At 35.2% G+C, this 17,290-nt stretch overlaps 1 long non-coding RNA gene across 5 annotated transcripts in view; it reads left to right on the forward strand.

Annotated features, from left to right (window-relative positions):
• The first annotated feature begins 475 nt into the window (after positions 1-475).
• LOC139358136 (uncharacterized) overlaps positions 476-17,290 on the forward strand; it is a 270,341-nt gene continuing 253,526 nt past the window's right edge. Inside the window, exons 1-2 of one of the 5 annotated variants that reach the window (XR_011612580.1) lie at positions 482-862; positions 946-995. This is a non-coding gene — a long non-coding RNA (uncharacterized lncRNA). Of the gene's footprint in view, positions 996-17,290 lie in introns of all 5 variants that reach the window. The other 4 variants (XR_011612576.1, XR_011612577.1, XR_011612578.1 and 1 more) reach the window with 4 other exon arrangements.

A 17,290-nucleotide genomic window follows, 5' to 3' on the forward strand; every position in this document is an offset into this window, starting at 1 on the left:
ATCTGATTAATCCAACATAATGTAAGAAGGAAAGAATAAAAAATAGAGACACAGACCAAATGAAAAATAACTAAAAGGTAAATTTAAGCTAAACTAGATTAGTAAGTACATTAAGTTAAAGTAGCTAAACACACCACTTAAAAAATAAAGATTGTAAGAATGTAAAGAAGAAAAAACGAAAAAACAAGTCCTGCTTCAAAGAAGTGCTCTATAAATATAAGGAAAATGATACATCATATAAACATTTACCACAATGAAGTTTACTATATATAATCTTTTAAAATTAAAGTTGGCTCTTTTAATTTTATTGTGATGTAAAATAGATATAGTAAAATTTATCCTTTCAAAAAACTGTGCTGTGTTCTGTGGGTGTTGACAAATAGCTACAGACCTCTAACCACCGTCACAATCAAGTCCATTGTGACTTGTTCGTCACAGAACAAGTCCATCACTCTTCCCCTCTGCCAAATGTGCCATGGTGCAGTCCCTATTTATTCAGCTTGTTTTCACTAGCCATGGCAATCACTGATCTGTTTTATGTCCATATAATTTTGGCTTTTTCACAATGTCATACAAATGGAATCATACAGGATGGAGTCTTTGAGTCTGACTTCCTTCACTTGCATAAAGCACTTGAGATTCACCTATGCCATTTTGTGCATTTGGTCTTCATTTCTTTTTATCCTGGCATTATTCTGCTGTATAGATATACCAGAATTTGTTTAACCAGTACCTAGTTCAAACATTTGGACTGTTTCCAGTTTTGAATGATAACAAAACCACTATGAGCATTCACATACAGTTTTTCTGTGAACACAAGTTCTCATTTCACTTGAGTAAATACCTGGGAGAGGGATTTCTGGTTTGTATGATAACTATATTTTTAACTTTATAAGAAACTGTCAATTTGTTTCTCAAAGTGTCTATTATGTTGCATTCCCACAGCAATGTGTGAAAGATCCAGTTGCTCTACGTCCTTGCCAGCAGTTGGTATGGTAAGTATTTTCAAAATTTTATCTATCCAAATAGATGGGTAGTGGTAGCTCATTGTGGCTTTAGTTTGCATTTTCCTAATGGCTAACTTTCCTAATCTTTTCATGTACTTATTTGCCATACGTATCTTTTTTGGTTAAATGTCTGTTCATATGTTTTGCCTGCCAATTTCTTTTCTTGTTAGTGAGTTTTGAGAGTTCCTTATATATTCTACATACAAGTCTTTTATTAGATATATGATCTGCAAATGTTTTCGCCCACTTTGTGGCTTCTTTATTCTGTTCTCTTACAAGTATTTTTCAAACAGCAGAAATTCTTAATTAAATTTATTTACTTTTCCTTCTATAACTGTGCTTGGTTGTCATGTCTAAGAAATTGTTGCCAGACCCCAACAGCAAAGATTATTTTCCCAGTTTTTGCTAGATGCTTTATAGTTTTTGATTAGTGAAGATATTATGATTGGAGAAGAAAATTCAGGGGCTTTAAAAATACTGTCATAGTTATATTTTGTTTAACCTGCTTGGTATTTACATAGGTGCTTGCTTTATTTTTTTTTAAATGCTATATATCTGTACATCTCTGGGTATGTTTACAGTAAAAAATTAGAAAATGAGTATGACAAAAATTTGACATCCATTCATGTCATAGGAAAAATAAGCTGTAAATATTATACTTAATGGAGAAAGATTCGCAACATTCTCTTTGAAGTACAGTAGACAAGTATGCTCACCATAACGGCTTGTATTCAACATTGTTTCAGAGGGCCTGGCTATATCAGTAAAATAAAAATCAGAACAAATAAATATTCACAATGATTATAAAGGAATGATAAAAACAAAATAAAGGTGATAGGATTATTTCTATATAATGTCTGAGACAGTCTAACAAGCTATTACAATTAGTTTCAAAATTTTTACATAGTTTCTGGAAATAAGATTAACATAAAAGATAATGTATAATACACTATGACTCATTTTAACAAATTTTAAATGTAGTTAAAATATTCCATTCAAAAGAGCAACAAATATAATAAAATGTGTACAAGTCTTTCTGCATGGAAAAATTTATGTGTAAGGACCTAAGGAAGGCTAATATAAATTGATACACTGTTTTATGAATGGAAAGACTTGCGTGTTAAAGATAAATTCACAGTCCCAATTCTGAGTATGTTTATATAGAGCTTGACAAGGTGATGTTAAAGTTCATTTGAAAGACAAAGACCAAAGAACTCAAGACAATGACAAAGAAAATAAAAAAGAGAAAATTTTCTTTAAGAAATTTAGTACAAATTGTTTTCTATCTGGTGGCACCTACTTTAAGATTTAATCAATGTCTTCTATTCTATGAAAGCTTCTCAGCCTATGACAATTCCCCTCTTATGTAATTTCATTGCATTCTATGCTTATTTCTTTCATAGTATTTATCATAGTGTTTATCATGACTGTGCTGAGATTTGTATTTACTCCTTTATCTCCTTCACTGAGCTATTAAGTGACTGCGCAGTTCGTCTTTGTATATCCAGAGTGCCACATGGGATCTAGCTCACAATAAGAAGTTAATGTCAGCTGCTTGCTCTCTGGCTTTACCATTAGTATTTCTTGGTAAGATGAGCTTATTGTTTCCATTAAGTTTGTCACCTAGGCTTTGGCAAAGGACATTAAAGTTTGGTCATTTTTCATACCCAAGTATCTGGGGCTCAATTTTAAAGTGATGTCTGAAGGTAGCTCTTTGATACTACTCGTGTTTTCTCTAATGTTGAATAGAATCATGAGTAAGAATGCATTATGGAGTTTGTTATCTGAAAAACCCTAAGATTATATCCATTTCACCCCTCCTTTCAGATTACAAGCGGACTCAGGCTGCTCAGATAATTTCATTTAAAAATAACTTCAGTTATGTTTTATCTATTGCATACTATTTCTACTTCCTGACATGCATGAAATTAAACAAATTGAAGTCTCAAATTGATCATTTATAAATCTGACAATGAAAAGAGCTAGGAAACTGACAATATGGGAAATATGTAGATAATAAAGCACAATGCGTGATGTTTAAATATGCATAGTATGTTATTTTTACCTACAATATTCTCTTCATCCTGCTTCACAATTAAGCTTAACTCATTAAAAGTTATTGGGAAATCGAGAATCGTACTTAAGGGACTATTCAAGAGAATTTGAGCTTATACTCTCAAAGCCTAAATAAAAGTATTCTATATTTGTACAAGCTACCTTCAGGCAGTTGTTTATGTTCAGCAAAGAGTTATGTAACTTTTTGATTTCAGTTACCTCTTTCATTAAAGAAACAATTCTGAATACCATTACTTATTTCCTTTTGGAATCTCACCAGGTGAAATGATCATTCTAATTCTATGTATGTTGGCTACCAGAAAACTTTGGCATTGGTTTTGCAATTTATACATCCTGTTTGTGTTCTCTCACATTGTTAGCAGTCTTCCTATTTGCTTATACAATAGCTCTCTCCACACCTATACTCCCCCTTGTTTTTCTTATGTAATTTCTTATGTCATTAGGGCTTACCTACTGAAAAATTTTAATTAATGCCACAGTGCAGCCAATGTGTTTAGTTTTTTTGGCGATGTGCTTTGGAGGAATCCTTTTTACAGTAACATAAAAAAATCAAGTATTAATTTGAATCCCCCCAAAACTATTTTCATATACGAAAAATCAATTTCAATGAAAAGAACAAGTTAAAAAGTTTTCACAAACGCAACCTCAATACAATTAAAAGGACTTGCTATTGGAAATTAAGGTACAAATAATCAAACTATACAATCAAAGGAGTTTGTAGAGAATAAGACAGTGCTGACTGCTATCATACTTGATTAACATAAATGTGTTGATGTGAATAGTTAGTTGTAATTAGGAGAACAATTGAATGATACAACACAAACTCATCTTCTCCCCCAACAAACAGGAGACAGGAACACTTGCTACTTTGGTGAAGTCAAGGGCAGATAGTCATTACACAAGTGCTTAATCATTTTCTTTGTGGGAGGACTCATGCTTCCACTTCTTACTGCTTTATAGAAGAATGTGAAAGATTGGAGATTTTTTATTAGCTTTTAAGAAAGAATCCTCAGTACATTGAAAAGATGATTTAATAAGAATATCTGTCATCAAAATTGTAATAATTAGCTGATGGTGATATGACGTTAAAAATACAAGAACTTGAAAACGTAGGCATACCTCCATATATAGAATGCTATGGTACTATTATTGTTCAGTTTTGATAAAAGTCTGCAGAGGGTATAGGATGAAAATGAATGTACAAATAATTAATTTTAATCAATTTTCCAGCTTCTCAATAGGCAACAATTCTTGTAACTTACCAACGTAACACACCAAACACATAAAACAGCATTTTTTAAAATCCAAGTTTTGTGGTTTCTAATTGAATATATGCTTCAAATTTTCCATTTCTGTCTTCATTTTTGGTATTGTTCATGTAAATCAGAACGTAAAGTGGAAAAGAACTGTTAGAAACATGATGTTGCCAAACAGTAAACTGCAAAAGGATTTAAAAGCAAAACCAAAAAAAGAATGTGATTTAGTACTGATACATTTACAGCAGGATGTGAATGCTATGGGTTGGAAGATTACAGCGGGTAGAATATTTCTTTTCTCTCCCGTTCATAGAATTTCAACAGTGGGTTAGTATTTTTGGATGATGTTCAAAATGTACAAAATTAAAAGACTGATGATATAAGTCCTATCATCCACAATTTTATTTAATAAGCCTTTCCTAAATCAGTGATTTTGAAATGTACTTTTGCTGACCTATTACCATTTTTCCTCATCCATTCAATTTACAGCAAATGTATGAATAGTGTACTTTTATTATTAATAGTAAATTTGACATTTCTTTCAGGGTTAATCTTACTCATGTTTTAGACTTCTTAAGGGTTTATGCTTATGGGTTTTAAATCATACTCCAAATCCCATGAAATACACATAATTTCAGATCTATTTCATGTTGTGAATAAAGGGACATATTCTTTCCTACCAGCTTGTCTCCAAAGGCGTGGCATTCTTCTGCTTTACTTAGTGTATTGATCCACAGCCAGCAGGAAGAGAACATAGCTTAGCCCTAGGCAGCTGACAGTTGTGCTGTCTTGTTTATTGGTTTATTTTTCACCCTATTCCTCCCACTTCCTTCAAGGCCCCTTAGAACTTTTTCTAATTTTCTTACATATTAAATAGCATATACCAGTCTGAGGAAGTCACTGTGCAATTGTTTTTAAAACTTACTCTGTCCTGTTCAGATTGGCTTTTAGAAGTGCTTTTGACCTCTTTTTTTTTTAAAAAAAAAAAGTTGACCGAATTCAAATTGTAAAAAGGAGAGTCTGGTTTAGATTGTTGAACAAATCATTTCAGTATAAATGGGGCACTGATGATGTGGGGTTATGCATGAGCCAGACTTGTGGCTTCTTGTATTTTTCCTTATTTTTCTGTTCTAGCCACAGAAGTAATACACGAGCTGAAAGAGAAGGTCTCTCAAAGGGTGTGGTACAAGGACTTTGAGTCCTTTGGTTGAGAAGGACACATGAACAGATAAGTTTCTATTTAGAGTAATTAGAATAAGTAGCTAATTAAAGGTTTCTTGGCACTTAAGTATAGAAACAGGCTGAAGTGGCTCTGCTGTCCTCAAGCTTGAAGTACTGCCAAAGTGAACAGTTTGGACAATTTTTGATGCTAGGAAAGTGGTCACATTGGGTTCTATTTAGGTTGGGGAAGTAAAACTACCTTGCTTAACAGATTAAGCAAGAATGAATTTTAAGACTTCATTTATCCTGAGTGAATATATTGTATATCCAGGTATTTAAATTTCTTCCAATCTTGCTGTCAATTGTATTTTTCTTTAGTGACATTAAAGAGTAATACTCAATAGCAATTCTGATTTATAAATATTTATACCCTCAATGAATAAGGCCAATTTCTTTAAAAAAAAATATTTTTTTTTTGAGACAGAGTCTCACTCTGTCACCCAGACTGCAGTGAAATGGCATGATCTTGGCTCACTGCAACCTCTGCCTCCCGGGTTCAAGCGATTCTCCTCCATCAGCCTCCTTAGTAGCTGGGATTACAGGCGCCCACCGCCATGCTTGATTAATTTTTGTATTTTTAGTAGAGACAGGGTTTCGCCATGTTGGCCAGGCTGGTCTCAAATTCCTGACCTCAAGTGATCCGCCTGCCTTGGCCTCTGAAGGTTCTGGGATTACAGGTGTGAGCCACCATACCTGGCCAAGGTAAATTTCTTTAGCATTAGATTCAAGACCCTTCACATCTGATTTGCCTTTAGGGACACCAGATAGACTGCTAGAAAACAGTCACTGATCTATTTAGGGTGATGTAGATTACCCTAAAGGTACTATGGCGGTTGGAACTACATCAGGTACTATGAAGTTGGAAGAGTCAGAACTGCTACCAACAAAAGTCTGATGGGGAATTAGTGATTTGATTCTGGTCTTAAATACAAATAAATACTATAGACAAAGGGACAGAGTCAAATAACAAGTGGATGGTCCTTCCTCTCTGTTTTATATCTCTTGTCTGATTATTTGATTCTTTGTGCTCACTTGTACATACCCTGTGGCTGCTTGATGTTGTGCCCATTGACTGTTCTGTCCCTTGCTCTGGTGCCGGTTCATGTCTTGTCCAGACCTAATTCTGCAGGGGTGAGCTGGACAGTGAACAAAGAACAAGAGAGATAGGAAGAGCTTGTTCCCTTCTCTGTCTACCACTCCATTTGACTTAACTAACATTTCCAGCTAACAGGGAAAGTCAGAATTTTTCCACAAAGAATGACAAGTGTCCTGAGTGAAAGGATCTTTCTAGGAGAAACCCAGATCTGAAAGGGAAATGTCTCTGACACATAATGCATGGGGAGGAGACATAACTTTTGCAAGCTGGGGAAATAGCTTCCCTTGCTCCTGGATAAAAGGAGGAAGAGTCAGTCTTTTCAAGTCTAAATTGGCACACAGTACTTACAGTCTGAAAGTTTATGTTCCTTACGAACTCATGTTGAAATCCTAACCTCCAAGGTGATGGTATTAGGTGAAGGGGCTTTTGGGAAGTAGGTCATGAGGGTTGTGCCCTCATCGTAGGAAATAAGACTTAGTCCCTAACAGACTTTTGTATTTCCATTTGAAGAAGGTCACCACTAAGAATATGATTTCCGTGTGATTCTTACAAACCATGAGTCAGCAAAAAGTGTGAATGGAATTTTATTTGGCACAAATAGAAAATGACTTATGTAAAACCAAATTAGAATCATATTTACTAAATAATGTAAATTTGCATTTTGAAAATGAACAGTACAGCAATTCCAGGTATTAAGCATTTTAACAAGGAGGCATATGCAAAGAATAATAGTAAAGCTATGACCACAAATTTCTTTATTTCTGTTAGGTATGAACCAAGTATTAAAACTCTACTAACAACTAGGTAGTAGTTTTAACTCGATTGAAGATACAGTTGAAGATACTGAGTAACAGGTGGAGGAACTGATTAATCTCTGCAGAATAAACACACTCTAATATGTTGTATTTGTACATACTGGTGTAAATGAAAAATTGTGAACTTTGGATCCGAGACTATACCTAAGTTTATACCCTATATGACTTTAAGATAATTTACTGAGTGTCTCTGAAACTCAGTTACAATCTAAAAAATGGGATAATAAAAACTAAGAAGACAGTTGTCGAGAGGATTAAATGTGTACAGCCTGCCATAATGTAAAGCACCTGGTAGGCTCAATAAATATTAGCTTTCCTTCTCTCCTGTCAGTCTTTATCTGCTCTCTTTTTCAATCACCCCACTTTTGCAATACCCCAGACAAGATGGAACAACTGATTTCTAACTAAATAAAAACTACAGCAAAATCCTAACAGAATCTGATGAAAATAACATTTCCACTTGTGTATGATGATGTTAATACTTTAAGATAATCATTGCAATCCATTTGTTGAGAAATACTCTTTTGCACATGGGCTGATCAGACTTGCCTGAGCTCAGGAAAAGACAAATTCCTCCTTCTATTTAGCATGTTAATCTGTGAATATACAAAAATAAATGAGCATTTTAGAAAGATATTTTTCTCTATTTCCTTAAAATTAGCTTCACTGAAAAATGAAATGGTTTTAAAGCTTAGTGCAAATAGTGAGAAAAGTTTTATAAATTGTTCAAAGGACCTTTTAACTCTAAAAATGATTATTTCGGCATTCAATATGCTGATTCAGTTGACAAATATAGAGACTGAAATGTGGGGTGTTTGCTGTTGTAAAATAGTTATTTCTTTAGAGTGCAGGTGGAATTAGAAAAAGTGGAAGAGGTGTATGTATGTGTGTGTGTGTTTTAATTCTTCACATTTTAATGCAAATAGATTGGAGGGGTAGATAGGCACGGTGAGATGGAAACAGTGTAGTTGACACCTATATCAAAGGGGTAATTTCTTCATCCCTTGACACATATGTGAGCATTGCTTTTGGATATATGAAAAGGAGAAAGAGAACTGTTGATATTAACTAGAACAAAATGCATCTGGGTATGTGAATGTGTATGTACACATGCATGTGTGTGTAGAGCAAGAAAGACAGACAAAAATAGTCTTCTCTTCCTCTTTGCACCAGACGTGGGTCTGTCTTTTTCTCTTTTCTGCATATATCTTGGATAATCTCATCTATTCTTATATTTGAACTATTATGCTAATAGATTCATACTGTAACACAAAGTAAATCTCATCATCTCTGTTTGCTAGACATACTTTTACCTCAAATTCAATATGCCTAAGGTAGAAGCCTTCATCCCACATCTTCCCTGCTCACCTCAAGCAAACTAGTCCTGATATTAAAAATTCAGAGATTTGGGGTTGGAAGGAAATTTCAGTTTATGTATCCTGACCTAGAAACCACCATGTAATGCCACCCATAGTAATCAGTGAGTTGGTCATCTACCTACATTTTCAAAGCTGAGGAGCTCATTACTTGACCAGATAATCTATTACATGAAAAAGAAAGATATTATCTTGCAAGACAACCCTTTTCGTACACACTTATATATCTATCTATATGTATGTATGTCTGTAAATGATTAATAGTACACAGATTGTTGTCTACTACATGTTGGATAAACTATTAGCCTTAAAGCCCAGCTCTGCTCCTTACTTACTAGATACAATCTTTGTCCTGTTACCTAATTTCCTTATGCTTTGATTTGCTTATTTGTAAAATTAGATTAACAACAATGTGATAGGGCTTTTGTGAGGAGGAAATAATACATGGAAAATCCTTAGCATAGTGTCTGGCCCATAGTAACTGCTAAGTAATTTATTATCATTTATATTATTATGACATATTTTATACATACAGAAAGGTAAAAGCATTGTAGTAGTTTTTCTTGTCTGTAGGGGATAAGTTCCAAGACCGTCTGTGAATGCTTGAAATCGTTGATAGTACTGAACTCTCTATATATAATACTATGTTTTTGTGAGCTGATAACCAAGACGGCTACTAAGTGACTAATGGGCAGGTAGCGTATAGGGTGCATAGGGACAAAGAGATGATTCACATGACAGGCAGGTCTGTGACGTATTTCATCATGCTACTCAGAACAGCACACAGTGTAAATCTTATGAATTGTTTATTTCTGTAATTTTCCATTTAATATTATCAGACCATGGTTGACCACAAGTAACTGAAACCACAGAAAGTGAAAGGGGGGACTACAGTATATAATTAGTACCCATGTCCCTACCACTCACTATAAGAAACAAAGTATTAACTAATATAATTCAAGTCCCTGTCTCTCTCTGGCCCTACTTCTCTTTTTTTCCCTGAAGATTAACCCCTACTTAAACTTGGTATTCACCCTTCCTACGGATCTATTAATAAGTTTGTTAAATAAATAAATACAAGCAATGCATAATACTGTGTTATGTGTTTCTTAACTTCATACAAATGGTATAACATGTCGTGTTTTCTTTTGCCACTTGCTCTTACTATTCAGCAATACATTTGTGAGATTTATCAATGTGGATAAAGCTAGTTCTAGCTCACTCATTTTCACAGCTGTATTTTATTACATTGTATAGATATATCACATTTTATACAGTTTTCTTTTATAAGTCATTAAGTTGACATCAACGTTTTTGCCAATATAAACAATGCTGCAAGGGTATTTAAACACGGGATGGCGAACAACTGATCTCTCAAGTTGATTTGAAATTTGCCTCCATGCCATCTCCATGCATTGTTTCTAACTCTTCCCTGTGAATATATACTGAATTCTTATATTTCTTGTATATTTACATCTTGCAACTGTGATTTTAAAATGAGCTTATTTTATGTAAAAAAACCTCTCACTGATCCCAGTTTTATTTATTACCTTTTGAAATTGTATAACTAGTGCATGTGTGTCATAAAAATCATCACAACAATCTACAAGGGCATATATGTAAGTGGTAGTAACTATCTGCCACTTGCTAGTGATTACTGCCTGTTAGTTTGGCAAGCATGTTTCCAGTCTTTTCCTATGCTCATATCCATACATTGAAACATACATGTGTTACTATCTCAGTCTGTTTGCATTGCTATAAAGGAATACCTGAGACTGGGTAATTTATAAAGACGAGGTTTATTTGGCTCAGAGTTCTGCAGGCTTTACAAGAATCATGGCACCAGCGTCTGCTTCTGGTGAGGACCTTAGGAAGCTTTCAATCATGCCAGAAGGGGAAAGGGAGCTGGAATGTCACAGGGTGAGAGAGGAAGAAAAAGAGAGAAAGGAAATGCCAGTCTCTTTTAAACAACCAGCTGTCATGTGAACAGAGCAAGAATTCATTCATTGCAGTGGGGACCGGACCAAGCTATTCATGAAGGATCAACTCCCATGATCCAACCACCTCCCATTAGGCCCCACATTCAACATGGAGGATCAGATTTCAACAAGAGATTTGGAGGGGGCAAATATCCAAACTATATCAGTTCCTTTGGTTTAGAATCACTTGTTTGCTATGTACAGAAACTAATTTCAGACTAGCTTGTACAATTTATTGGCTCACGTAAGTGGGAAATCCGATGAAGTTCAAGCATACTTGAATCCTAAGTGTTGATTCAAAAAGAGAATCAAGATTTTGCTTTTTAAATTTTGTACTATAATATTTGTTTTATTTTTAATTTTATTTTTCTTTCTACAGGTATGCTCTGACCACTATTTTAAGTCATTTTAGAATTATTGTATAGAAGTTTTCCTCTTCTTCAGTCTCCTGGCTTTTCTGTGTCTTTTATTTAGGGTAGCCTAATTTTCTTCCATTGAATACAGATTGTTATTTGCAGGAGCAAATTTGGTCATTAGCATCCCCAGATTAAGATCCTTTAGATTAAGCAACATGGTAATTAAACTTCACATTTCCAATATCTTCTAGGGATGGATTAGCACTTTTTTGAGTTATACACTGATTACCATGCCCAAGGGAAGAAAATTCCAGATCATTTTCTCCCTGTAATGTCATATAGCAAGGTACATTATCAGATAACCAGAAAGAGAATAAGAAAATACTAAGAGCAGCTGAATAACTCTACAAGTCCACTCATGTGCAAACAGACACATATACACAAATTTTTGAAAATAAAGTTTTCTGTATGTACAGGTTGAATATCTCTTATCTGAAAGTCCAAAATCTGAAACTGTTTGAGTGCCAACATGGTGGTCAAAGGAAATGCTCACTGAAGCATTTTAAACTTTGGATGTTTGGATTAGGGATGCTGAGGTGATAAGATACCCAAATGTGAAACAATCCAAATTATAAAACTTGTCTTCATTTCAGATAAGAGATACTTAATGTATAATGTTATGTAACTTAATAGTTTTTACACACCATGCCATTACATCTTTCTATATCAGTACCTACCAAGCTACTACCTTCTTTTTTCTATGACTATAGAGTATTTCATGGTATTTGCTTGCTACAATTTATTGAACCCTTTGCTTGAGGTTGGGCTTTTAGGCTATCTCTACATTCTCACTAATACAAATTAAGCTAAATGGATACTCTTATTCATTCACTGAATATTTATTAAACCCCTATGCACCTGGCACTATGTTGGGCACTGGAGTGGTACAATATTGAGCACAAAATTACATGACTGACTTTTTAGAGCTTAGAGAATGGAGGAGAGACACTTATTAATTAAACTATCCACATAGATGTAACATTACATCTACGTCCATTCCTCTTCGGTAGAGACATATGGTTATACAGTATTTAATGGTAAGATTTACCTAGTAGGGATTCAGGGAAGCTTTTGAGTAATGGATTCTTTAGCTGGAGCCTGAGAGAACTGTGTTAACTTTAGTGTCCAAACACTGAGAATCCAATAGTACCCTAACTTGAATTATGGAGAGTGCATAAGACAGAACTTTTGACCTGTTTTTCTCCTAAAGAGTATTATATTCCAGGAAACTGATTATTTGAAACAGCACATTGTAAATCTTGCTAAAATCATAATATAATTACATTCATGGTCATCAGTGTTTTCTAGCCTTGCAATGGAGTTCTTTTAACTTCCCTGCCACAGACTTTGATATTAAAATTAAATAAAATATGTTGTTGGATCAATTATGCACCAAAATAGATTGACAAATTTGCTGATTCTATCTATTGAACATGAACAAATGATGATCAATTTTGACAAAGTCATCAACATATTTGCACAATTTAAAGTTTTAGAACAAAAACCATGATTATTATCCATGACTACAGCAGAACAATACACAAGTATAAATTTATATATATATATATATATATATTTTTTTTTTAGACAGAATTTCGCTCTTGTTGCCCAGGCTGGAATGCAATGGCACGATCTCTGCTCACTGCAACCTCCACCGCCTGGATTCAAGCGATTCTCCTGCCTTAGCCTCCCAAGTAGCTGGGATTACAGGCATGTGCCATCATGCCCGGCTAATTTTGTATTTTTAGTAGAGATGGAGTTTCTCCATGGTGGTCAGGCTGGTCTCGAACTCCCGACCTCAGGTGATCCACCCACCTCGGCCTCCCAAAGTGCTGGGATTACAGATGTAAGCCACTGCGCCTGGCCAAATTTTTATCTTTTTCCTCCGCAAGTTCATGTTCTAAAAGAGAATGAAGTTATTATTTTTCAAACATTATACTATAATATTTATCTTATTTTTAATTTAATTTTTCTTTTGATTGGTATGTTCTGACCACTATTTTCATTTATTGTAGAATTATTACATCACACAATTTTGCCATAAAAACAATGTTTAAAAAATAATCCATTCTTCACATCAAATGCAATAGCTATACTCTGGTCATGGCTAGGTATTAAACCCATTTTCTTTAGAGGTGATTAGAATCAGAATCACAGGCCTCTGTGGTGGCCAACAATATAGAGCAGTGTAATACTGTTTCCTCAAAGAAAAAGATTAAGAGTGATGTGGTATTAGAGCAATTAACTAAACAATCACCCTACTTACTCTATTAAGTTCTAAACCCTGGGCTAGAGGGGAAATCCAAAGAAAGGTAAACTCATGCTTTTTACTCTCTAGAACCTTCTAGTAATGATCAACTATGGACAATGAGGAAATTGGGTACCATGGAGGACCATTTGATGCCTTGTCTAAGACACTGGCTGCGGACTGGGGTTCTATCAAATTCGAACTTTAAGACCTACAGGAAATAGCTGACCTTCTCCAAGTTTACTTTCTCTGACCTATAAAGTGGGGATAATATTATTACCACATAGAGATAGTATACCTGGCACATTATGGGTATCTAGTGACTCTTAGTCAGATACAAACAAGACATGGCAAATTAAACATGGAGGAGATAATTAAAAGTTTGATGCAACAGCAAATAATAGGTTATCAGGTGAGGATTCATTTCCTAATGGATGATACGCATGCTATTAGAGTTCAGGGAACATTTGGAACATCTGAATACTGGATTCAGAGTACACACCCAGCAGGTGGACAGGAATGGGGCCTGGAGTCATTAGGAGAAGCCTCCAAACAACAAATTGCCTTGCGTGAATGTCTTAACTACATTCCAGTCCCTAGCTTAACTAATATATTTTCAATATTGAATCTAAAAAGCACAAAAGATTATATGCTGTATGATTCCTTCATTTAAAGTACACAAAAGGCAAAGCTCATCTGTGGTGTTACAAGTCGGGATAGAGTTTATCTTGTAAGAGAGATAAGAGAACTGGAAGGGGCAGGAATGATCTGGGAACTAGTGATGTTCTGTTTCTCGATGTGGATGCTGGTTACAGGGATGTTTCTTAAGTTTGTGGAGATATATTTTTATGTGTGTACTTTTTAATATACTACTCTATAATACAATTTCAAAATACATAAAGTTTCATTTTGAAAATTTTGAAAAAATAAAGAATAAAGGGGAAAAATTAAGAAAAAATCACCTGTAATCCTAGGGCTTAAAGTAACTGCTGTTAACATTTTAGCGTAGATGTTTGACACATAATTAAGATCATCCTGTATAAACTGTCTATTTTACAACCTATTTTTTTCACTAAGCAAGCATGTTACAAGCCCTTTCCCATGTCAGTGAATATTTTTCTAAAACATGATTTATGTATATACCATAATTACCATTTTCTTTAATAATTATGATATTTCTATTTTTAATATTTAAATATCACCACAATGAACTCTTTTGTACATAAATATATTACTTGTTTTAGTATTTGGCCAGGATAACTTTCTATGAGTCATAATGTTTAAGGTTTTTTTGTATACTTTAAAATTTCCCTTTAAGATTTGAGTTCATTTCTCTCAAATCCTTAACAATATTGAGAATGTTTTTCAAATCTGCATTTTGTAGGTGAGCATTCTTTTACTTTTACATTTTTGTTCTTTTAATACTGAGACTGAATGTTGTTTTATATTATTAGCCATCTCTGCTTCTTTTTTTGGAATGCCTTCTCCTAGCCTTGGCCAGTTTTTTTGTTTTTTCCTATTAGAGCATTCCATTTCTCTCAGATTTCTCAGCTTTGCAGTATCCTCTTGTCCAAACTCAATATTTCATTCAGACTAAAACCTAGACTTTACTTGCTTTATGAACTAAGTTCATTTCTGTCCACTTATGCTTTTGGCATCTGATCCTGTTTGTGTTTCTGGTCTGAGTTTTTAAACTTTCTTCTGGGTTTTAAAAGTTCATTATAACCAAACTAACTATGGATAAAACAGTAATACTTTGTGGTAGAAGATACGGAGATTGACTATAAACTATTCCCAAGTGTAAGGCCATAGAAAAAAAAAAAAAACCCTAATTCCCACTACTATTTCCAACAGTCACCATACATATCCATGCTAAATTATAATTACAATCGTTGACCCCAAAGTTGTGGCATCCTAGTTTTAGTAGATTGAGCTCTTTCTGGTTTATACCGAGCATCTGGCTTGTAGATGAACTTTGTCATTTCTGTATTTTCTAAAAGCCTGTAAAAACAAACATGCTTTCTATTTCCCTTATTGCAGTAATGTCCATTAGAAAACACAAAGCAAAGTGTATTTTCAACCAAGCACACAGACTGCCTGCAGTTTCCTCTCATTGGGGTTTGTTCTCCCTCTATCACAGTTGGGAGAAGGCTGTGTGTGATCGGTATTTTTTTCTATCTCTATGAAAGATGACTTTCACATTCTCCAGTTTGGGATGGTCACTGATGAAGTCAGTGCTGGAAATGGCTCAGCCGCGCTGGGCAGCAGAGGGGCAGATGTCTTTCTGTTTTATTCTTCATTTTGAATGTGCCCCGTGGCAAGCCTTAGTTCCTTCTCTCTGTTGGTCTTGAACCTTTACCTTTATTCTTTGCTTACTCCTATTGTATTTTTCCTGCTGTCACTTATGGTGGGCTCGGGGAACAATGTTGCAGGAACATAGAGCTTTTGAGGGAAATGTAAATTGCCGGCGATAGTGAGTCCCGTCTGTTTTCTCATCGGAAAGCAGCATTTCAGAGAGCTGAACTGGCGACATTGCTTGGCGAAGACATGCCGAGTTCAGGAATATTCCCTGTTCCCAGGCCCTGGTTGTGTCGAAGTGGGACTTTGTGAAGAGGGGGCACTCTGGGAGAGACGGGAGCAAAGGGGCACTTTCAGAAGCAGATGCTCCTGGCTTCGGAAGGAAAGCTGCTCTAATCGGAGTTCAGCCGTCTAGCAGACAATCCACAGCTTTGGAGAGAGACAAACAAAAAAGAGTCTCTTAGTCTAGTGCATAAATGTAAGAGGCTTGTCTTAAGTGTGTGTGCAGGACTCTAGCAGGGCTAAAAATGTTATGCAGAGTTAAAGTGAGGCATTGTTTAGGTTTTAATGAAGGCAACCAATTTTTAACAACAGAAGTTCTGTTGCTGAATACCCCTCCCCTTCGCCCTCAACATTCAGTTCCTCTGCCCCTGCACCTGCTTTCATTTTTGGCTTCTTGGCACTGATGTTCACAGAGACATCAGCTGGCAGTGGCAAACTGCTAAAAGCTCCCCTGCAATGCAGCTCTGCAAATGCCAGCCATTTATCCACTGGTGCATGCCAGCTTAACGTAAGGTCTCCCTTTCTCCCTCCAGCCCCAGCCCCCTCGGCCCCCCAGTTTTACTTCCAAATGACAGTAAATGATCCAAACTGAGCAGTGGTTTGGCCCTTTGAGTATCCATTAAATGTGGCCACATTTATTTGCTGCATCTATTTGCTGTGATTATAATATTTTGATCCAAAGAGTGTTGCAGAAAATTTAGATGACAATACTATTTCTTCTATTCAATAAAGAGCTATTGGCCCACAGGCTCATTTCTCTCTCCCCAGCAGATGGTGGGATAGTTTCTTGAGGTCTCTCTGACTTGAAATAGGCTTTTTGTTTTTGTTGCTTATTGAGAGCCAGTTGCCCCAAATTCATTGAATAAAGACATCCACTTTTCAGTTTAAGCTAAGCTCCAATAGATAAATACTGACTTGGAATTGGGGACTGATGGACAAGCTGGAAAGGCAAAGGGGCTGTTGGAAGTTCAGTATTCAGCACAAGGGTTTGCAGTTTCAGAAACGATGGTTTTAAGTTCTCCATTCACCACAACAATTCTGGCTGTATACTGAGAGAGTGTGAGAAATCTGTGAGAAATTCGACATATATTTATTTTTCTTGGAAATTAGAGAATATCTTCACAGTGTACACTCTGAAGGGCTTTTGTTTTGTTTTGTTGTGTTTTTAATGATCTAAACCATCTGGGGAGTTGATAAAGGATGCGATTTTCACAAGCTGA

Source organism: Macaca nemestrina, chromosome 14, assembly GCF_043159975.1.
Source record: "Macaca nemestrina isolate mMacNem1 chromosome 14, mMacNem.hap1, whole genome shotgun sequence".
Classification (NCBI taxonomy): domain Eukaryota; kingdom Metazoa; phylum Chordata; class Mammalia; order Primates; family Cercopithecidae; genus Macaca; species Macaca nemestrina.